The 24602-nt window shown below is 49.2% G+C and overlaps 1 long non-coding RNA gene across 3 annotated transcripts in view; it reads right to left on the bottom strand.

Annotated features, from left to right (window-relative positions):
- LOC146026481 (uncharacterized) overlaps positions 1–6073 on the bottom strand; it is a 138975-nt gene extending 132902 nt beyond the window's left edge. The window contains exon 1 of one of the 3 annotated variants that reach the window (XR_014454465.1): positions 5919–6073. This is a non-coding gene — a long non-coding RNA (uncharacterized LOC146026481). The remainder of the gene's footprint in view (positions 1–5918) is intronic. The other 2 variants (XR_014454466.1, XR_014454464.1) reach the window with 2 other exon arrangements.
- Positions 6074–24602: the final 18529 nt, after the last annotated feature.

Below are 24602 nucleotides of genomic sequence, written 5' to 3'. Positions count from 1 at the left end.
AGTGGTCTCATGTGGGCTGCAGAAAATCATTAATGGGTGGAGCCAGCATAACAGTAGGCGGAGCCGCATCCAGCAGCACTGGGACTTTTATTTACTGCAGGGTATGAGGAGAAGGAAGTGATGCGGGAGGAGGCAGGGATGCAGCCAGCAGCGGGGAGAGTGGAGTACAGTGGCCAGGAGATGGTGGGGCCGCATCCAGCAGCAGGGCACTGTGCAGTGTTGTCAGCGCTATACATGGCCTGGCAAGGGCAGATCCAGAACAAAATGACAGGGGGCCCCATAACATGGAAGGGGGGGGGGGAGGTTGTGCATGTTCCCAAAACAGTTGACGCCTCAAAACAAGAGCATAGCCTCGAAGGGAATGACGAGGAGAGGCAGTGGGTAACAGTGTACAGGTGATGGAGAGAAGTAGAGGGTGATGTCTTGGAAAGTCCGAGTGACAGGAGAGAGAGAAAAATGGGGAGATAGTGCCACAGGGGAGAGGTAGATGGTAATGCAGGGAGTGATTATGAGAGACAGATGTAGCTAGGGAAGGTGGACAGAGCGATGGGAGAGAGAGTAGGTGGGTGAGAGGTAGGGAAGTAAGTCAGTGAAGCACAGAGAGAGAGGGGAGAGTGAGATAGAGGGGGGTGACAATGGAAGAGACAGGGGGATAAAGATGGAAAGAGTGATGGGTGGGAAGAGAGGGGACAGGGAGGGTGTCAGTGAGAGACAAAGAGAGGGGGTGAGAGTAAGAGACATGAAAATAGGGGGGAGAGAGAGAGGGAAGACTGAGAGAATGTAGAGAGTGAGAGGGGTGTGCATGAGAGGGGTGAGTAAGTGAGCAGGGGTGAGAGAGAGGTAGCAAGAGAAAGAGAGGGGGTGGGGATAGTATGGGAGGGGAAAGAGAGATGGGAAGAGAGAGAGGGAGAGAGTGTGTGAGAGAGGGAGAGGAGGGTGAGCGATGGGGAAAGAGATTGGGGGGAAGGGATAGTGGGTGAGAGACACAGAAAGAATGGAAGAGTGAGAGGGAAGGGAAATAGGGAGAGTGTGTGAGATAGAGAGGGGGAGTGAAAGAGATGGGAGGGGGAGCAAGGGGATGAGTGGGGGGGGGGGTGAATGTGAGGGGAGAGTGGGAGGTGGGAGGCAGTGGGGGAGAAAGGAGGGCAGGTGAGAGGGGACAGTGAGAGGGGGAATAGTAAGAGGGGGGGTTAAGGAGGAGAGTGAGTGTGAGAAATAGGTGGGGGAGAGAGAGCATTGGTAAAGTGTGCATGGGAGCAGCATCAAGATCCACATTCACTGCTTTACCAGTAAGCAAGGGCATCCTAATTTGTGTCCCCAGTTACTTGTAAAGATGGGTGTGCTCATGCGGGAGAGGGGTGAACTTGTTGTTCAGGGCTAGACTGCCCAATGTCCCATGGAGGTGCCGCAGCTCCTGATGTGCCAATCAGCGGTGGAATTAGCGAGTAGTAGGCTCAGGTGCAAGCATATGCTTTGGACCCTCACCAACCGGCGTTCCCACCACCCCCACTAAAGAAAATAAGACTGTTAGTACGTTATTGCAATGAGTGCCCAGCATTTCCCCACATGCTCCCCAAATGTCTCACTAACATGCTCTCTCCACAGAAGCACGTTCCCCAATACAGCCTCACTGCACTACATCCCCATTATATGCTGTATTACATTACATACTACACCACTGCACTACAGTCCCCTTATACACTGCACTACATTACTACACTAAATCCCTCTATACCAGGGCTGGGCAACACCGGCCCCCCCAGATCTTAGTGAACTACACATCCCAGGATGCTTTGCATCAGTTTCAGCATGGCCACATAGCAAAACTAATGCAAAGCATCCTGGGATGTGTAGTTCACTAACATCTGGAGGGCCGGTGTTGCCCAGCCCTGCTCTATACCCTGCATGAAGAGCCTTATTCTGGTTCACTCCTCCTGGAAAATTCCTTCTTAGATGGACCAAAACATGTGCACTGCAGGGGGGCAGATATAAAATGTGCAGAGAGAATTAGATTTGGGTGAGTTATTTTGTTTCTGTGCAGGGTAAATACTGACTGCTTTATTTTTACACTGCAATATAGATCTCACTTTGAAGTAAAACCCCACCCAAATCTAACTCTCTCTGCACAAGTTACTTCTGCCCCACCTGCAAAGCACATGGTTTTGTCCATCTAAGAAGGAATTTGCCAGAAGGAGTGAACCAGAATAAGACCCTAAATCCCTACGCTACATCCAATACCCTGAACTACATCACTACACTACATCCCCCAATACTCTGCACAACATCACTACACTACCCTCTACACTATATCGCTACTTTCCCTACTTATGCTGCACTACATCACTATACTGCATCTCCTTAAATGCTACAATACACAACATTTACATTACAGCTTGTGCGGGAAAGGGATCTTTTTAGATTCCTTTTCATTGCTCTTCACTGCCTCCAGTTCAGTGGCCAAAGTCCATTACCCACACCTCCTATCCCCCTGGAGCACAGATTTTGTCTGCTGAACAGATACTGTAGTGCAGACACATAGGGCCCATTCGGCCAGGTCCGAATTCACATGCGCATTGGCCCGGCTGTGAACATCATAGGCAAATATTTCTATTTGCAAGCTGCTCGCAGGTGTTTGAGGGTGGATCCAAGACATTTCATGGACGTACCCGCAAAAATGGTGGGAGTGCCCAACGAAATGCTGGGAGTGTCCAGGAAAATTCAGGAGAGTTTCTGCCTGCTAGCGGTGGGCGAATGACGTTGGTGCCCGACCAGAAGTGGCTATTTTGCTCGCAGCCGCTGTGTAAGTCCTGGGCTACATGGCGGCTGTGATGACCAGGGACCAGAGGAAAAAATCATCCGAAGGTGAGTTAAAAATCTAATTTTTCCTTTAGATGGACAAATGCGAATGGATGTGTACCTGTACACATTGATTCACAGACCCGGCAAACAGATTCGTAAGGTGGGCAGGGGGCAGCAGTTACCTGCTCGCTTGGTGCCAGATACTCGAAGTCCAGTCCCATAATCTCTCCACTGGCCATGCTCAAAGCACCATTCTGCCTGGTGGGGGTTCCACAGAGTGCTTTGGGGTAGGGGCACCACCACTGTGTGCCTTTAGAGGGGAAGGATTGGGGCTGTTCGAGGGGAAGACAGGGATGGGTCTAGTTCTTGGAATGGGAGGAATCAAGCACATTAGGTGGAAGGTGAGCGTGAGTGAATGAAGATGACAGGCTATTGTGCATGACCACTCACAAAGCATTGTGCATAGTTATACAGCATAGGGCTTATACACACGGCATAGGGAGCACTCATTATCACAGTACAGTACAGTGTATGGAGGCAGAGAACATACTGTACACAGTGTACAGAGACAGAGTATTGGTAGCACAGCAAAGTGATCATTACAATTAGGCAGCAGCCCAGGATGTCACTGACTGGTGTTAGCTGTATGGTACTGGCCGCAGGTGCATCATGTACCTGAAGTCTAGGTGCAGGGTGTCCAGCTTGGAGACGGGGAGCACCCAGGGCAAGCTGGAATGCCCTGCTCACCATCCGCATTCAGTCTCTTCCGGGCACGCTGTCCTCCTTCCTCTTGAGCTGCTTGCTCTCCTTGCTCTCCTGCTTTCTGCCACCGCTGCTGGCTGTGGCTGCCCTGCTTCCTCCTGCAGCCCAAAGCAGCCAGAGCCGGCCATAGCCAATTTGATGCCCCAGGCAAAATTTTGTCTGGTGCCCCCTAGCACTGCCCTAACGTTCCACCTACGACCCAGCATCCATCACCCAGCAAAGCACCCATAACCCAGCAGCACAGATCCCAGCAGCAGCCAGCAACACTCACCATCCACTGGCGTATCTATAATACCTGTAGGTGCAAGGTGTGCAGTGCACATGGGCCCCTGGGGCCCCACACACTGTACACCCTGCACCTATTTCATTCTACTCACCTCTCCCTCAGTCCAGCATCACAGCGGTAAAGATAACCGGGAAAATGTCAGCTGTGGCCGCTTTCTGGTGATTCATGCATGCGCAATAGAGGTGTCCTCAAACAGTGTGGGCACCATTATCCTGGTGACAGGAATTCCAGGAGCATGAAATATGAATATGGGTAATATGAATATGGGTCCCTATGTGCTGATGTAAATTATGGGTCACTACATGCTGTGTAATATCATTATGGGTCACTACACGCTGTGACCCATATTTCATTTATTATTAATTAGCGCACACATATTCCGCAGCGCTGTACAGAGAATAGTTAAACACTCACATCAGTTCCTGCCCCAGTGGAGCTTACAATCTATATTCCCTACCACGCACACACAGACATTTTTAGGGTTAATTTGTTAGGAGCCAATTAACCTACCAGTATATTTTTGGATTGTGGGAGGAAACCGGAGTACCCAGTGGAAACCAACGCAAGTAAGGGGAGAATATACAAACTCCGCACAGTTACGGCCATGGGGGGAAATGAACCCATGACCTCAGTGCTGTGAGGCAGTAATGCTCACCATTACACCATCCATACTGCCCAATATTCACATTACATAACATGTAGTGGCCCAGTCATATCACCAAGCGTGTATTGACCTATATTCACATTACGCAGTGCGCAGTTACCCATACTCGCATTACACAGTGCATAGTGTCCCACAGTCACATGACACAGCACATAGTGTCCCAATCACATGGCATAGCCCATAGTGACCCAAAGCCAAATTACGCAGTACATAGTTACCCATACTCACATTACACAGCGCATAGTGTCCCACAGTCACATGACACAGCGCATACTGGGGCAGATGTATGATCCGTCGTTATGGGGGAGAAGGGGTATCAGCGCACGTTATGTGCACTGATACCGCTTCTCCCCCATGTATGATCGTGCCGGGATGCGGTAATGGACAGGGGCGCTATGCGCCCCTGTCCATATCGGCGCTGCTATCAAAATGATAGCAGGCCGAATGTATGAACGGTCAGCATCGCTGACCGTTCCGCACGAAGCCGGGTTTGGCTTCGCCAGCATCAGGCTGGCGAAGCCCTATCTAAACAGCAGGGACAGCGCTGTCCCTGCTGTTAGGTCTGGGCTGCGCTGGGGATCTCGCGTGAACAGCGAGATCCCGCGCATGCCCAGTGCGGCCGGCCGGGGGACAGGAGATAGCGCATCAGTATTAACTGATGCGCTATCTCCAGAAAGGGACATCGCTGAAGGGGGGAGTTAACGCTCCCCCGCTTCGGCAGACAAGATGTTAATACATCTTGTCGATGTCCCTTCCTGCTTCGCCTCGCTATTGAGGCGAAGCAGGAAGTATCATAGCGGCGCGATAAGCGCTGCTATGATACATCTGCCCCAGTGACCCATATTCACATGACATGGCGCGTAATGACCCATAGTCACATTACACAGCACATAGTGACCCATATTAATATTACACAGCATGTAGTGTCCCATGTTCACATTACACAACGCTTAGTGACCCATATTTATACACACACACACACAGTAAAACACAGACAACCAGAAAACATTACTGACACCCCCCCCCAGCAAACATTACCGACACCCCCCCTCCCAGCAAACATTACCGACACCCCCCCTCCCAGCAAATATTACTGACACCCCCCCCCCCCAGAAAAATTACTGACACCCCCCAGCAAAACATTAATGACAAACCCCTCTCAGCAAACATCATCTACTGACAACCCCCCTCCCATCAAACATTACTGACACCCCTATCAAAACATTAATGACAACCCCCCCCCCCCCCAGCAAACATCATTTACTGAAACTCCCCCTCCCATCAAACATTACTGACACCCCCCCTGTAACCATTGCTGTCACTCCCAGCAAAGCATTAATGACACACACACACACACCCTCCCAGCAAACATTACTGGCACCCCCCTCCATCTTCAGCACGACTTGCCTGAGCTCCTGTTGACCGAGTCTGTGGTGTGCTCCTGTGCTGTGGCTGTTGCTCTGAGTGAGTCTGCTGGGCTCCTCCATTGCACAACTGACCATGTGACTTCCTGTTCAGGAGCCAGAGAGGTCAGGTGGCATTCTGTTACACTGATGGGAGGGAGGGGGAGGGACCACAGGAAGGAGACGCTGCCTGTCTGTATTAACATCTAGCTGGTAGCAGCATGACAGGGCAGCGCGCCGCGGAGGAGAGAAAAGGGGGAGCCTACTCACACACTCACAGGAGATAGTGCTGCCAGCGCTGCTGCTGCCTGCAGTGTCATACAGTATGACAGGCTGCAGCAGTTACAACACCCATTCCGACACCCCTGGGCAGGGGCGGATCCAGGATAAAATGACAGGGGGGGCACCATGATAAAAGAGGGTTTAGGTGGGGGAGGGGCAGTGTTAGTGGTGCCAGTGTACATGCTAAGAGAGCGGCAGAGAGAGGGTGGGAATGGGATTAAAAATAGGCCCTGGCAGTTAAAGTACGCAGGCCCACCATGGCGACTAAAGTGAAGGATGTAATTGTGCGCGCGCCGAAGGCGCGCTCCAGAAAAGGGTGTGTGGCCACTCAACAGGGGGCGTATCCTTGAGTGTAGTGTACAACACCATATACAACTTCTACACATTATTCAACAAAATACTAGACCCCATTATACTTGCCCCTTACACAAAATTCACATAATGCCAAATGGATTGAGCCAAAATTCACATAATGCCACATGGATTGAGCCAGAATTCACATAATGCCACACGGATTGAGCCAGAATTCACATAATGCCACACAGATTAAGCCAAAATTCACAATACGCTTCATAAACAGGGACATTGTCCACCAAAGGCGCGCATTAAACATTTACACCATAATGTCCATTACACGTTAAGTTACACGCTATTATGTCCATTATGTATTATGCCAAACACCATAATGCCTATTAAAAATTATGCTACATAAGTGCTGCTTATCTACATGCTCATTGCCAAGGGTTCCATGCTCATTGCCAGAGGTTCCATGCTCGTTGCCATGTGGGATTACATGCTCATTGCCAAGGGGGAATACATGCTCGCGGTAAACGGGGACAGCTGCCGCCAGACAGAAGTGATAGCCACTGACAGAGGCAGAGCCTGGCTGTATTCAGAGCACTGCAGGTCCCGGCTATTTGAAAAAATATCCCTTTCACACCAGAAAATGCATTCCCAGGTTGGCCCCTTTTACACCAGCCTAGTCCCTTCATTTTCGGTGTGAGGGGGAGAGAAAACCACCCCTTCCCCCCTTTACCCAGTTATCTAATTTAACCGGCTATATCTTCGGAACCAACTGACCCATTTACATGAGACAAATATCATATTGAAGAACTTTTGAGTGGGCTTTGAATGATTTTGGTCCAGTGAAACTGGAACGTTTGGTTCCAGAGTAATCTGCCCTCAAAGAACATGAACAGCCATGAAATGACATTTCAAAAATTAAAAAATTGGTTTACATGCAATATCTCTGGAACTGATTGACCGATATGGACCAACCTGGTATCATATTGAAGGCCCAGCGATTTGGAATGGAATGAGATCAACCACAAGCTTCTGCGATGCCAGGAGGGGAACTGGCAGCCGCCGGAACCGGATGGGGGGGTCGGAATTGACGGGTCCCATATTATCCTATGGGGAAAAAAACGTTACAGCTTTGCCAGGCGATATCTCCGGTTCCCGGGAGGCTAGAGACACAGGGCTGGGCTCGTTGGAAAGCCCTGGTCCTCAGCTACAAAATTAATGACAGGGGGGCACGTGCCCGGGTGCCCCCCCCCTGAATCCGCCACTGCCCCTGGGAACAGTCCGCAGGCACAATTTCTCCACAACCCCGCTTCCTTCTGACATGTCCCGATTCCTCCTGCTGCTGACGCCCACCGCAGCCCCACTTCCTCCTTCTGACCTCCGCAGCGCACCGCAGTCCCGCTTCCTCCTCCCTGAAGCTCTCTGGCTACATGATCAGCTCCCCACAGCCTGGGTAGGGGCGAGGACCCAGGGACGTGAAGGACAGAGGGTGGTGAGGCCGCATCCAGCAGCGGGCACTGTGCAACGCTGCTGCTGAATGACACACAGGGGGAAGGGGTGGCCAGGGAGGAGTCACTGTATATTTTACTGTTATTCGGCCTTACTGATGTCGGCTTCCCGGGAAACTTCCCGGTAAATATAATGGCCAATCCGCCCCTGCCTGCATGCACCTGAATAGTATTACTGAACTAATTTGAGCATCTACCACTATCTGTATGTATGGAATACAGTACTGATATCTAACACTATAAATGGTCTAGTATCGGCTGTATCAAACATTTAAAAAATATATATAAATAAGTGGTCTCAAAAATAATAGAACCAGTACTGCACTTTCTAAGCTCACATTCTCCCACCTTATGGTAAGACTCCAGCCACTTCTTCCTACTAGCTGCTTTCTAGTCCAGTGCACTGATTGAGGACTCAGATCCACATACAGCAAACTTGGTAGAAGCAACTGCTACCACTGGGCATGTGCAGCTGCTGTGCTCTTTCCCTTACACTTCATGATGTGACGGCAGCTCTAGAAATCATAATAAACCATTGCTATTGTCATAATTTTAGACACTTGACAAGATGATGGGGGTTTCCCGGGAGACCAGAAACACACACCACCCTGGCATCGTCAAAGGGTTCACCTATGAACCCATATAGTCAACATGATTTTTTTTTTACAATTCATTCCATCTCAACCTGGACACTGTTAACTCTTTATTGACTTAATAAACCAAACCCCTCATTGAGTACTTACTACGTTCCTTCCTGTAATGCTCATATACCGTGGGTAGGATGGACGGTGTAATGGTTAGCATTACTGTTCCACAGCACTGAGGTCATGGGTTCGATTCCCACCATGGTCCTAACTGTGCGGGTTTTGTATATTCTCCCTGTGCTTGCGTGGGTTTCCTCCAGGTACTCCGGTTTATTCACACAATCCAAAAACATACTGGTAGGTCAATTGGCTTCCAATAAAATTAATAATAATAATAATAACTGTATTTATATAGCGCTCTTTCTCCAATAGGACTCAAGGTGCTTAACAGATAGAATAAATGTAATACAGTACAATGAAGTACAGAAAAGATTTTCATAAACAATACTTAAGGGAATGAAGGAAAATCTCGAGTCTGTTTTTAAAGCATTCTAGAGTGGGGGCCTCTTGAACTGTGCGGGGAAGTGACTTCCATAAAGTTGGAGCTGCATGGCTAAAAGCTCGACTCTCAGATGAATTACGGTAGATCCTAGGTACTGCTAATCGGGTAGGACAGTATGGAATCAGAAGCTGCTTCAGGCACCTTGGGCTTTGGTCATGTAGGGCTTTGAAACTCAGTAAGTTGATCTTTAAAATAATTTGCCATTTTACGGGACTGGTTAGTTAACTGCCAGACAGCTGTGATTTGCACCAGCTGTAATTGGTGCAGTTCTTTTGTTCTAATCCAAACGAGCTGATACAAATGCATGTATGACTTTTGGCAGATCTTCAGAGGGGATTAAGGTCCAGATGTATCATGCTTTAAAAAGTGGAGAGTGATAAACCACCAGCCAATCAGCTACAACCTGTCATTTTCAAACCCAGCCTGTAACATGGCAGGTAGGAGCTGATTGGTTGGCTGTTTATCACTTTCCACTTTATCACTTTTTGAAGCTTAAACATCTGTCCCAATGTGTTTGATTCTGGCTATGTTCCTCAGATGAAAGAATAAGGATTTGATTGTGGCTGATATCTGATGTTTAGGTGTCAAGCCACCATCCAGCACCACGCCAAGATTCCGCACATGATCAGAGTTTTGTAATTCTGTACCCCCAAGTGTCAGTCCAGTTGGGTAGCTATGCTGCAGTCTTGTCTCATCATAAAGACCTCTGTTTTATCAGGATTTAGTCTCAGCCAACTGGCACTCTTCCATTCCTGGAGCTCAGCTTGACAGCCATTTAGGGTTGTTATTGGGTTTTCAGTTCCCGGAGCAAAGGACAGTTGTGTATCATCTGCATAGCAATGGTACACAAAATGGCACCTAATTATTTCACCCAATGGCAGCACTGAATTAATGTGTGTGCATGTAGTAGGGAATATAGATTGTAAGCTCCACTGGGGCAGGGACTGGTGTGAATGTTCAGATATTCTCTGTATAGTGCTGCGGAATATGTGTGCAATGTATAAATAACTGGTAATAAATAAATAAATTAAGCAACTTTAAAATTAAGTTTGAAGTATTCTCATATAGATAGCAGCTACTGTCTGGCATCTAACGTGGATGAAAGAAGTTAGCATTTATAATGAATATGAATCATCTCTCACTCACAAGACGGTCTGACAACTATGATGCATCAACCCAAGAGCCTGATTCCATTATATGTCATAGCAGGTGGGCAGGGAAGCGGCTGAGCTGTACCACATGCCTTCCAACTTTTCAAGCAAACGAATCGGGACTCGGGGTGCGGCCTCTGATGAAATGGGTGTGACCTCTGGGGAAAGGGCAAATAAAAGTCCCTTGCTGAGACTAGCCAGATATAATGCACCATGCTGCCACTCATCAAACAGAGACATTCAGGAGAGAGGCCAAGGGTCGAACATTTTAAAAATGAACAGGCAAGGATGGAGGATTCCGAGATATTAACAGAACCTACAGTATGGTGGTGGCTGTCAGCGGTCAGAGGTTTGTGATGGAGATTAGTCTACTCTAGACAATGAATTGCTTAATCCAGTGGTTCAAAAACTGTGTGCTGTGGCTCCCTGGGATACAGTCACTTGGTCAACAAGCATTATGTCCACCACTAAAGGTCAACATGCATGAAGGTTGACATGACTGAAGGTCGACATGCACCAAGGTCAACATGACTAAAGGTCGAATTGGATTAGGTCGACAAGCTCATTGGGTCGACACAAGCATTAGATCGACACCGGGAAGTTCGACAGTCAAAAGGTCAACATGGGGTTTTAAACTTTTTTTTTTTGAGCCAACATGTGCCGACAGGCGGTATTTTATGCCTACCATCCACTAGGGCATGGTGGCAGTGTGCTGAGCATAGCGAGGTCTCATGCCTGGAGCATGGCAAGTGTAAGGAGCCATGCGAGGGGATGTGGTCCACTTTTTTAGTGTCCATGTCGACTGTGACGACATTCGGGGGGAAAAAAGGGAAAAAACCCATGTTGACCTTTTGACTGTCGACCTTCCCCATGTCAACTTAATGCTTGTGTCGACTTAATGAACCTGGCGACCTAACCTTCAGTCATGTCAACCTTCATGCATGTCGACTGTCAGTCATGTCAACCTTATTGCATGTCGACCTTCTGTCTAACCAATGATCCATACCCGGAGCACTTGCAGGGGTGCGGTGTCGAGAATTTTTTTTCGCTATGTGCTATAAATATGAGTTTTAGCAATGAAATCAAATAATATTAGTTTATTACTCGAGCCGCAGTTGGACGTGAATACTCAACAACATCAAACCAAGAGAGATATATAAATAACACACAGCATTGTGCTGTGTCTGAAGCATGCCCCTGCAGATTCATGCAGTGATGACAGTGAAATACACAGGCCACATAGCAGTGGCACTGCCATGTCTCTGTGGAATATTGTTTTAGGAGAGAACCAAGAGCACGTCCTTATAGTCTGAAGGACTGAGAGGAACATATGAGACAGTGGCGTAACTAAGGCTCTGCAGCCCTAGCGGTGGCGGGGGGAGCCGGTGCCATAGGGGTGCAGGAGCATGGTGAAGGAGGTTTTTAGTGAGAATGGCGGCCGGGAGAGAGGGAAGCCAAAGAGGAGGAGCTGGTCCTGGGCATGCTGAGGAGAGAAGTGTGGGTCCCCTAAGAAGTCGACGGAGAGGCGCCTGCCAGCGAAGAAGAGTAGCCGCTCACAGTCCGTGGTGGCCCGGCAGAAAGGGTGGAAGTGGCTGTTGGTGGAGTGAAACCAGGTGGCAGGCAACACAGATCAATGCGACTGACAGCAGCTGCGAAGAGAGCAGTGGTGCGCTGCGCACCCGGAGGCCTGTTACCTTGAGGAGAAGCGGCTGTCAATCAAGAAGAGCCTAGTGGCTGCGGATAGAAAGTTGCGGCGGCCGCCGGGTGACAGCTGACCGCGGCTGCAGAGAAGATCCCCCAGGCGATGCACAGAGAGGCCACAGGCAGACCCAGCAGCATCCTCAAACCGTACGGGGAGACCAGAGAGCGGTGACCGTCAGGAGCCGGCAACGGATGGCGCCTGAAAATATTGTGGCTGGGAGGAGTAAAATTTACAGTTACGCCACTGATGTGAAACAACAGCTTGTATGCATAGTAAAAAATAAAATAAATAAAAACAAATGCAATTTTAAGCCACCATACGGGTGCCGGATGACCAGGGCCGGTGCACGGTATCTGATCACCCTAGGTAATCTATCTGCCTATTCCCCCCCTTTTCCTACATACACACACCAATACTTCCAGGAGACTGGAGTTAGAGGAGGAGAGGAGGTGGTAGAGGAGAAGACTGGGTTGTGGAGGAGGAGACAGGGGTTAGTGGAGGAGAGGGGGCAGAGGATATCCTTACAAAAAATAAGGATCAAATATGGTTTGAGGTAACATGTTTAAAAAAGGGGCAGACTAGATGGGCCAAGTGGTTCTTATCTGCAGTCAAATTCTATGTTTCTAAGAGGAGGAGAGGGGATTGTATAGGAGAGAGTGGTGGTAGAGGGAAAAGAGAAGAAGAGGGGGTGTAGGGGAAGAGATGGGGGTTAGAGGAGGAGAAATTGGGTGGTAGAGGAGGAGATTGGGTAGTGGAGGAGAGGGGTTGGAAAAGGAGGAGATGGGGTGGTAAAGGAGGAGACGGAGTGGTAGAGGATGAGAGGATGTTGTAGAGGAGGCGGTAGAGGATGAGACTAGGGTTGTATAGGAGCAGAGGGGGTAGTAGAGGAGGAAATGGGGGTGGTAGAGGAGAAGGGGGTGATAGAAAAGGAGATGGGGGTAGAGGCGCAGAGCCTCCGATCTGCAGCGCTGGGCTTTTCCTCGTGATCCCCGGCCCCGGGACTCCTTCTTGCAATCCGCCGTGGTAGGCTCCTCCCCACAATCCAGAGCCGGCGCCGGGCCTTCTCCTCCTCCTGAACTGTGGTGCTGGCAGCAAAGGGCCGCATATCCTTGGTGCCGGGCCTCTCACACAACTAAACTGCATGGGGGGGGGGTTGCTGCTCGCGGCTGGGAGGGGGGTTGGGTACTTGTTTCCTAGCATGACGCCCACGATATTACAATGTATGGAATCTCATCGCATCGTATGCGGGCATATGGCATGCGATGCGATTTTAAATTGTATAAGCACCCTAATGGGTGATTGTAATGTGAAATACACCCCCACGCCACCCCCACAACGCCTACCCGAAGCGTGGCGAGCGCAGCGAGCCCGCGAGGGGCAGCGGTACGCGTCCTCCGACCTTTTCATACCCCCACTATCCACGTCGGCATGGAGTTGACTTTAGATAGTGTGGCGAGCGCAGCGAGTCACCGAGCCCGAAGCGTGGCGAGCGGAAGCGTATTACTTCACATGTATTCTGCGGCCCCTCGCCACACTATCTGAGATCAACTCCACACCAACGTGGATAGTGGGGGTATGAAAAGGTCGGAGGACGCGTACCGCCGCCCCTCGCGGGCTCGCTGCGCTTGCCATGCTTCGGGTTGGCGTTGATAGTGGGGGTGTCATGGGGATGCTTTTAACATTTTATGGGCATCCCCAAGAAAATTCTGGGCATTCCCCTGGGAATTATGCAGCATGCAGAACCCATGGAATTATACGGCAGCACCGCTGGAAGTATACAGCACACTGAGCAGCACCCCAAGACTGATATAACACGCAAGCACCCCTGAATTAATATGGCACAATTAAGAGCAGCCCCAAAATGATATGGCACAATTGGCAGTACCACTGGACTGATATGGCACACTGGACAGCACCCCTGGACTGATATGGCACACTGGACAGCACCCCTGGACTTATATGGCACACTGGACAGCACCCCTGGACTTATATGGCAGACACTCTACAACACCCCTGGACTGATATGGCACACTAGACAGCACCCCTGGATTGATATGGTAGGCGCACTGGACAGCTCCCCTGCAGAGAAATGGCACACTGGGCAGCACCCCTGGACTGATATGGCAGGCACACTGGACAGCACACCTGGACTGATATGGCAGGCACACTGGACAGCTCCCCTGGACTGATATGGCAGGCACACTGGGCAGCACCCCTGGACTGATATGGCAGGCACACTGGACAGCACCCCAGGACTGATATGGCAGGCACACTGACAGCACCCCAGGACTGATATGGCAGGCACACTGGACAGCTCCCCTGGACTGATATGGCACACTGGGCAGCACCCCTAGACTGATATGGCAGGCACACTGGACATCTCCGCTGGACTGATATGGCAGGCACACTGGGCAGCACCCCATGACTGATATGGCAGGCACACTGGACAGCACCCCAGGACTGATATGGCAGGCACACTGGACAGCTCCCCTGGACTGATATGGCAGGCACACTGGACAGCACCCCTGGACTGATATGGCAGGCACACTGGACAGCTCCCCTGAATTGATATGGCAGGCACACTGGACAGCTCCCCTGGACTGATATGGCAGGCACACTGGACAGCTCCCCTGGACTGATATGGCAGGCACACTGGACAGCTCCCCTGGACTGATATGGCAGGCACACTGGACAGCTCCCCTGGACTGATATGGCAGGCACACTGGACAGCTCCCCTGGACTGATATGGCAGGCACACTGGACAGCTCCCCTGGACTGATATGGCAGGCACACTGGACAGCTCCCCTGGACTGATATGGCAGGCACACTGGACAGCTCCCCTGGACTGATATGGCAGGCACACTGGACATCACCCCAGGACTGATATGGCAGGCACACTGGACAGCACCCCTGGACTGATATGGTCCACTGGGCAGTCCTCCACTGAAAAAAAATATTTTTACTAAAGCAGCCCCATAGTAGTCCCCCACAGCAGTCCCCTTTTAGTAGTCCCCACTAAGTATTCCCCCACAGTAATCCCCTACATACCCTAAGTAGTCCATAGAGCCATTTAGTAGTGTTCCCCTCACAGCCCCCCTGCAGTAGACAGCATGGACCTATCCGTGCTGTCTGAAATGCACAGCAGGAATGAAGATGGCGCTGATCACCGGGACTTATAGAGTCCAATTCTGCCGAGAATGCAACAGCGGGGTGATAATTTTCAGCCTTGTTCTGGATCCGGAAAATAGCGCAGAACATCAAACCCTCATTGAGCCAGCCTCGGATCAGGTAACCATCCCTAATTGTAACCTACAGCTTTATAAATTAGTGTAATGCATTTAGTTATAGAGATTTGGGCTACAACCACTAGATGTCGCTGGTGTTATGGAAATTAATGGAAAAAAAATAAGTAAAGCATTATTGACTGCTTACAGTTAAACAAATGGCTAAATCCAAGGCAGCATGGATTTACTGTTAGGAGATGTCAAACAAATCTAGTGGATGTTTTTTCATGGAAACTAAAGTGATAGATCAGGGTGAGTCTGAGTGTAGAGCTCAGTTATCAAGGCATTAAAAGGTTTCATATTTTACCTGGATAAATCATGTTGTGGTGCAAGGGGTTGTAAGCTTGCGAGCAGGGCCCTCCTACCTCCATGTCGGTTTGTATCTACCCAGTTTGTTTAAGCACTGTTGTTTCCAATTGTAAAGCGCAACGGAATATGCTGCGCTATATAAGAAACTGTAAATAAATAAATAAGGGGTTCAAATAAAACTATTCTTTACACACAGGGAAAAAACTGATTTTGCATATACTGTAGCACACAATGGGGCATACTTGCCTACCCTCCCGGAATGGCCGGGAGGGTCCCGCAAATCGGGCCCCCCTCCCGGTCCCCCGGTAAGGTGGGCAAGTCTCCCGCATTGTGTGCCACAGCACCTACTCCCCCTCTCCCCGTGGGATAAATGTTCGATTTTCGCGGGTCCGCGGGGAGGGGGCGGGGCTAAATGACGCAATTTGCGTCATTTTGCATCATTCAGCCCCTCCCCCATCCACGGACCCGCGAATTAGGGGCGGGGCTTACTGACATCATCCTCGCCCCGCCCCCAAAACGAAGCCTCTTTCAGCCCCCATTTCACTCCTCTCCGGGCTTCTCCCGGAATGGAGTTTTAAAATGTCGGCATGTATGCAATGGGGCAGATGTATTAAGCCTGGTGAAGAGATAAAGTGGAGATAAAATGATAGGAGATAACCCACCAGCCAATCAACGCCCAACTGCATACCTCCCAACTGTCCCACTTTTCGCGGGAACATCTCGTTTTTTTGGGACGTTCCTGCATCCCGCCCAGGCCCGAAAGTGTCCCGCCTTGGGGCAGTTGGGAGTCCCCCCTGTCACCCATGAATAGACACTGTGCACATGCGCACAGCGTCTATTCCTGCAGCCAGAGGGGCTGGGGGCATAGGCAGCAGCTCACCGAGCTGCTGGGCATGCCCTCATTGTAGCAAAAACAGGGCGTGGTCTCGTGGCTAAGCTACGCCCCAAAATTTAGCACATGTCTATGGCGCACGCACTGTCCCTCCTTGTGGGCATCACATGTTGGGAGGCATGCAACTGTCATTTTTCAAACACAGTTGATTGGCTGTGCGTTATCACCTTTCATTTTATCTCCACTTTATCTCTTCACCAGGTTTAATACATCTCCTCGATTTATTGATTTGGTATTTTACCTAATTTTCTGCACGTTTTAAAATCCCCCAATCCCAGAGGTGGGATCTAGCTAAATAGACTATAGCCCCATACACACACTAGGGGCCAGATGCCCTAAGCTTCAAAATGTGATACAATGTTGAGAAATAAACAAGCAACCAATCAGATCGTGCCTGACATTTTTCAAACACAGCCTGTGACATGACAGATAGGAGCTGATTGGCTCACTCTCCAGTTCAGTGTCGGACTGGGGCATGAAGGGCCCACCAGGGAAATGCACTCACAGGGGCCCACCAAGGGGCGTGTCTTTTATGAAGGGGTGTGGCCACCTGACCAGAGAGGAGTGGCTATACACTATGCGATTTTGGACCAATTTCATCCGATCTCGGCACTTTGGGCCGATAATCAGGCAAAATCGGGCCAAAATGGCAGGTGTGTAACATCTGATCCGTAAATCCCCCACCCTGATAATAAAGCACATAGGTCCCACAGATAATAATACAGCAAATAGCCCCCCCAGATATTACAGCACATAGGTCCTCCACACACAGATGATAGTAGAGCACGTAGGTCCCCCCACATATAATACAGCACATAGGTCCAGGGCCGTTTCTAGACAATTCAGCTCCCAGGGCGAAGAAATAAAAATCCCCCCCCCCCCCCCAAACACATAACATGGTAGTGAAGAAATTGCGCGCGCGCCAAAATAAGGGGGTTGGCGTAATTCCAAAAGGGGTGTGGCTTAATATAAGTAAGGGTGTGGTCTAGCAGGATAACAATTCCCTTACAGCTCACTTTTGCAACCTGCATGACCAGACATTGGGGCTACCACAGGAATTGTCATTGTCCTCCCGCACTTAAGTTGGTGGGCTGAAGGCCACACAGTGACTTAGTATGTCTCACAGAAGATAAAGACCAAACAATGACAGGCTACTTAAATCATTATACACTGTTTATCCCTGATACCAATTACACATTACGCCGCGCACTGTGATGTCAATTACATATTACGCCGCACACTGTGATGACAATTGCACAATATGTCGCACACATGATGCCCATGACATACTATATAACACTCCGCAATGCCCATGACATACTATATAACACTCCACAATGCCCATGACATACTATATAACACTCCGCAATGCCCATGACATACTATATAACACTCCGCAATGCCCATGACATACTATATAACACTCCGCAATGCCCATGACATACTATATAACACTCCGCAATGCCCATGACATTATATATAACACTCCGCAATGCCCATGACATTATATATAACACTCCGCAATGCCCATGACATACTATATAACACACTGCAATGCCCATGACATACTATATAACACACTGCAATGCCCATGACATACTATATAACACACTGCAATGCCCATGACATACTATATAACACACTGCAATGCCCATGACATACTATATAACACACTGCAATGACCATGACATACTATATAACACACCGCAACGCCCATTACACATTTGACACATAAGTGCCACTTACCTACATGCTCAATGCCAGGGGCTTCATGCTCGATGCCAAGGGGGTCTGAATTTGCTCGTTGCCAGAACTGTGCAGCGGCCTGCTCCCGGCCGGTATTTTCAATTCAGCGCACCGCCGGTGGTGTGCAGCAGGGAGGGAGGATGGTGTGCAGCAGGGAGGGAGGGTGGGTGGGAGCGGTGGTGTGTGCAGCAGGGAGGGAGTGTGGGAGCGGTGGTGATGTGCAACAGGGAGGGAGGGTGGGAGCGGTGGTGGTGTGCAACAGAGAGGGAGGGTGGTAGCGGTGGTGGTGTGCAACAGGGAGGGAGGGTGGGAGCGGTAGTGTGCAGTAGGGAGGGAGCGGTAGTGTGCAGTAGGGAGGGAGGGTGCAGCAGGGAGGGTGGGTTGCAGTCATGTGCAGCAGGGTGGGTGCAGCAGGGTGGGTTGCAGCAGGGTGGGTGGGTGTAGCAGGGTGGGTAGGTGCTGGGTGGGTGCAGCTTGGTGCAGGGTGGGTAGGTGGGTGCAGCTTGGAGCAGGGTGGGTGGGTGCAGGGTGGGTGGGTGCAGCTTGGTGCATGGTGGGTGGGTGCAGCAGGGTGGGTCGGTGCAGCAGGGTGGGTGGGTGCAGGCTGGGTAGGTGGGTGCAGCAGGGTGGGTAGGTGGGTGCAGGGTGGGTGCAGGGTGGGTAGTTGGGTGGGTGCAGGGTGGGTAGGTGGATGGGTGAGGGTGGGTAGGTGCAGCAGGGTGGGTAGGTGCAGGGTGGGTAGGTGGATGGGTGCAGGGTGGGTGCAGGGTGGGTAGGTGCAGCAGGGTGGGTAGGTGCAGGGTGGGTAGGTGGGTGGGTGCAGCTTGGAGCAGGGTGGGTGGGTGCAGCTTGCAGCAGTGTGGGTGGGTGCAGCTTGCAGCAGGGTGGGTGGGTGAGCCAGCCGCCGGTTAGCTGCTCACTTCACCTCTCCCCCTGCCTGTGTTGCATGCTGCGTGCTGGGTCCTGAGTCCCCCGCTCCCCGCTGTGTCTGGGAGAGACTCAGAGAGACGTGCTGCTGCTATGTAAAATTCACATCTCCCGCTGGACCGCTAGCCAATAGGCGCTCGCGGTCCAGCAGCCACCAGTTGATTGGCTGCTGGACCGCAAGCGCCCATTGGCTAGCGGTCCAGTGTGAGACGTGAATTTTACATGGCAGCAGCACGTCTCACTGCCCGCACCCTCCGCCTCCAGCTGCCCGTCCCGCCGCCTCCAGCTGCACGCCCCCCACCCTCCGCCTCCAGCTGCCTGCCCCGCCGCCGGGTAAGTCATCCGCTAGCTATTGACTACCCGGCGGCATATCATGTGAAGCGTTAGGCCCCGCCCCACTGTAAAAGTGGGCGGGGTCTTAGATGACAGGGGCCCACCGGGGAATCCCCCGGTTCCCCCCCAGGCCAGTCCGAGCCTGCTCCAGTTTATCACTTTTGCCCTAGAGCAGCAGTTCCCAACTTTCCAGAACCCCTTTTTTAGGCTATTTATTTATGAGTACCCCCTCCCAGAGGCACCTTGAGAGAGGAGGAGGAGGCCCGTGTGCAGCCTCCTCTATTTGGACCCCATCCTCTCTCCCGCCAGTAGAGCATGAATACTAGAGGGCTCAGACTCTACTGCATATGCGGCCTTTTTTTCCAGCAGCGCTCCTGCCTTCATCATGGGACTCTGGAGAGGAAAGTATTAAAAATGGGTGCACATTGCGTGTGGTCAGGAATTGGGTCCGCCTGTGTCTGGCAGCTGACTGAGTACTATCTTCAGGCAGGGCCGGATTAAAGGCCTAATGGGTCTGGAGTTGAAAATTTACAAGTGCCTATTATGAGAAGTGGAGGAGGTGAGGTCAATGATATGTATGCATGTAGACCACATATACTATAAGCCCCAGTGTTTCCCTGATGGCGCTGCAGAGGGAATCAGAAGTGACGCAACATGGTTCATCTCCACTGCAACGGGAGACTTCTTCCACCATTACCAATATTATTATACCCCAGGTTGGAAACCACTGCACTAGAGGTTATAGTAAAATCTATCACTCGGAAAGCCCTTTCCGAGTGATATTGTTTATTATATCCTCTTGTGTGTACACAATATCATTACAGTTGTGCGCTCTTGAGCATCATTAATGACCCCTGCTGTCTTCTGAACATGCAGGACAATTTGGCTATATAGCGAATGACCTGCATGTTCAGTGATGTCACTGAATGATATTGTTTACCTATATCTTCAGTGTGCACACAATAACAGCCACCAGCGGCCAATGTTGTTAACTATATATCGTCCGAAGCCAAGTGTGTACGGGGCTTACTTTATTCCATAGTTTTTCATTTCTCTGGACTCCCCCAAAGTATGTAGGTATTCCCCAACAGCTCATGTTTTCAAGATTTCTCTTTTGGAAATAGGACAATTACTGATCGAGAACCCGGGTCCGGCCTGACGTTGCGATGTAAACGGGGTAAAAGTGATCTAAAACAAATTTGTGTTTGTTCATTTTTTGAGCATTTAGCACAACTTTTGTTTATGCTTAAAAAAAATACTATTTTTAAAATGTAGAGAGAATCTGTTATCGTTTTCCGAATATGGATTATTTAAAAATTTGCCGTATTGCATGACTATTTAGTTAGTTCCTGTGTAATCTAATTAATGATCAACTGGTGTTTTGTCCTGGTCAGCCTGAGGGCATGAGCAGGAATTTGTTTTTCCCTTACTAGTCAAATGTTCACTTTCCCTTAGACCCACTTATGGCGTTTTCCCTGTCCGAATTTTGTCTATACGAACAAATTAACCTTTCTTAGTAGCCAAAATAATCAATACTTTGTACAGGGGGAACTGATCTGGAAAACACACTGTTGCTTTTTTGCCCCAAGCAGAGTCTGCTTTCCTTTCAGTGTCACAGATCAATCAGTAGTAGAAAACAATAATAACCATTTAGCTGATCTGCCCATGGTGACACAAGAGTGACAGTGAGGGATAGAACAAGCGGACAAAACAAATGCTACATTAACCCTTTCAGGTCCAATGTCTAGTCAGGCTAAATAGCCCTAGCGCTAGTAGCAGATCCAATGGTGAGACACTTAAAAAAAAGAACATTAACATCGTTCGTTCAACATTCAATGTAGACCCTTTTTGAATAAAAAAAAATATAAAAACAATTACAATTTGGACTGCAAAGGGTTAACTTAGCATTGCTCTATAGCCTATTGGGATGTTAGTAGGTAGGTATCAGATGTGAAAGTGGTTATTAGACCACTCAGAGAGTCTTTAACCAAGATGCTGGGATTATTGGTACACAGCAGGTAAACAATGATAATTACAAATGTTAACAACAGTAGTTTTAAACACAGGGGCTAAGCACTGGAGATAACTCTATGAGTGCCAAAATCTCTGTCAGAGATGTTCAAAATATCCGGTAAAAATGCCACATTTGTTATATAAATTAAATTAAAAAAAAATGTTGTGTGAAAAAAGATTATATTATATTATGATGAATAAAAAGGTTTGCTTGACAATTTTCACACCTATTTTGACAAATTGGTACTTGTTTTCTAGCACGGCGCCCGCGATATTAAGTTGTATGACATTGAATCGCATTGCATGCCATATGCCCACATGCGATGCGATTTTAAATTGCATAAGCCCCTATAAGATTTTTAATTGTATAAGCACCCTAATGGGTGCTTACAATGTTAAATGCACCCCCACGCCACCCCCACTATCAACGCCAACCCGAAGCATGGCGAGCACAGCGAACCTGCGAGGGGCGGCGGTACGCGTCCTCCAACCTTTTCATACCCCCACTATCCACGTCGGCGTGGAGTTGATTTTATATAGTGTGGCGAGCCCGAAGCGTGGCGAGCACAGCGAGCCCCGCAAGCCCCGCGAGGGGACGCGTATTACTTTACCTGTATTCCACGTCCCCTCGCGGGGCGCGGTGCTGCGCGCCACGCTTCGGGCTCGGTCGCTCGCTGCGCTCGCCACACTATATGCACTATATGAAATCAAATCCATGCCGACGTTGATAGTGATAGTCAACGTTGATATATGAAAAGGTCGGAGGACGCATGCCGCCGCCCCTCGTGGGCTCGCTGCCACGCTTCGGGTTGGCGTTGATAGTACGGGTGGCGTGGGGGTGCTTTTAACATAGTAAGCACCCATTACGGTGCTTATACAATTAATTATCTTATAGGGGGCACATTTAACATTGACAACACCCATTAGCGTGCTTATACAATTTTAAATCGTATACCATTGTATATGGCATACAATGCGATGGTATACAATTTAAAATTGTATAACATCGGCTGCCATCGCGTAACATCGCACTGCATCGATCGGTCTGCGATGTGACGGGTGCCGTGCTAGGAAACAAGTACCGACAAATTCACTTGGCACTTAAAGGGTTCCCAAAAATTAAAACATTTTAAACTTCAGATATCCTTCATGTGAAAGTGACAAATGTGCAGTGTATGAGCATATATGTTCTGCATTGTCAGTTTCTGTTCCATTGTATGCATGATAAACCTTCCAAAGTGTGTAAATACCCCATTGGACAGGATACAGGCGGAGTCTATGCCCAGAGAGGCAAGGGTTCCCCAACCACACGCAGACAGTGAGACACAAAACGTATACAAAAGCAATTTAGCCGTATTTTTAATCAATTACACCAAATTCCTGGAATGGATCACTGTTATAAAGTAACAGTTTTGGTTCAATAAACACAATAAATCACAGAAAATATATTATTATTATTATTATTATTACTAATAATGATAGCAATTAGCGTTTTTATCATTCAATATCCCCTATACTAAATTAGCAACATCCTTTACCCATTACTTGAACGTCCCAACAAAATGATATGATTGATAACCCAAGTTCCGAATAATTGTTTGTGTAAACGTTGGGGCAATTACAAATGGGCCAAAAAGCAATGTTACATCATTGACAAATAAAGTAGGAGCAGTGTCTCTATACTCTATACATAGAAGTTGTGTGTAATAATGGCTTCATCTTCCCAAATCTGAGGACCTTGGGCCTGATTCAGTATGGATCACTTGTGCGATTGGCAGTGCAGTTTTCCCAAAAGCATCATCTCAGACCTGCTTGAGTGACAGCTCAGCAGAGCTCAGCTAATCAGGAGAGTGCATCTACGTGGTGGACCCATATTAGCTCCTGGGTCTCTGAGTGACAGATGTCACCCAAATGGCCCGGCAGTCAGGTAAAGAGAACCCATGTACTGTATATAGCGATTTGTTATTTTGAACCCCTGGGATACCTACATTGGAACGAAGAGGACAACCTACACTGGATTGGGTGAGTAGTTGGGGGGTAATGCCACGGCCACAGGGGCCAATTTAAACGTGTCTCCCAACTGTGGCGTTACATTACTGACTAGTGAAGCCCAGTGCTGGTTGCAAAAATATGGGGGACCCCTCCATCTTTTTTCACCTGTATTTTTGGAACCAGGACCTGCTCAAGAGTCTAGTGATGGTTCTTTAAATACAGGGGGATCCTACGTCTTTTTTCTCCTTTAATTTTAGAACCAGAATCAGCTCAAAGAGCTTAAAGGCTATGCTTAGGAGGGGGGCTCCATGCTGGTTGTTTTACAATTTTTAACCCTGTCTTTTACATTTTACACACACACACACTGATATATGCGTGCTTCATGTTGGACAATGTTTGGCTGTCGACTATCGGAACGTACGAATCCTAAGAATACAGGGGCTTAGTAAATTACCAGAATTTTTTTTTTTACAACAGTTCTGTTCACATTCGTAACCAGCCGGAACATTGGAGCTTAGTACATTTAGGAGGTTATTCTGGTTCAGTAGCGCACGCAGGGGGGGTTTCTGAGTACCCAGAAACCCCCCCCCCAGGAATCTGAGGGCCCTAGTCTGAAAGCTGAGGGTCCTCTTTCCATGGGTATAAGAATTTTAAAAATCGGCCCTGGGGAACCGGAGATATCTGACTTCAAAGCAGTGGTCCCCATCCAAGCCTGTTAATTGCTCTCCCCAGTCAGATATTTCAGTTTCTGTCTGAATTAGAGTTTTTCTGAGGATATATTCCAAAATCTGGGGCTCTCCCCTTTGATGGACACTACTACTGTTCCCAGAACCAGAGATATCAGCCTTCCAGCAGCTGGTTACTGCTCCAGCTCCACACACCTGGTATGTAGTTTTATATTCTCGTTGGCAGATGCTCTGCCTCCTGAACTCTGATCCCCTAGTCCCCATAACCATTTGGTAGGTGGAATTCTATAGTTTTAAATCCATTAAACGCTAAGAAATATATTTCCGGGAACTGGAGATATCTACAGTCAAGCAAGCTGTCCTCCCTCCAGAAAATTATGAATAATGAGCCCACTCCACTATACACCCCTGCTC

Source organism: Crinia signifera, chromosome 8 (genome assembly GCF_055691185.1).
Source record: "Crinia signifera chromosome 8, ASM5569118v1, whole genome shotgun sequence".
In the NCBI taxonomy this organism is placed as follows: Eukaryota; Metazoa; Chordata; class Amphibia; order Anura; family Myobatrachidae; genus Crinia; species Crinia signifera.
Note: the sequence above shows the minus strand (reverse complement) of the source record. Positions and strands in the feature narration are given on the sequence as shown.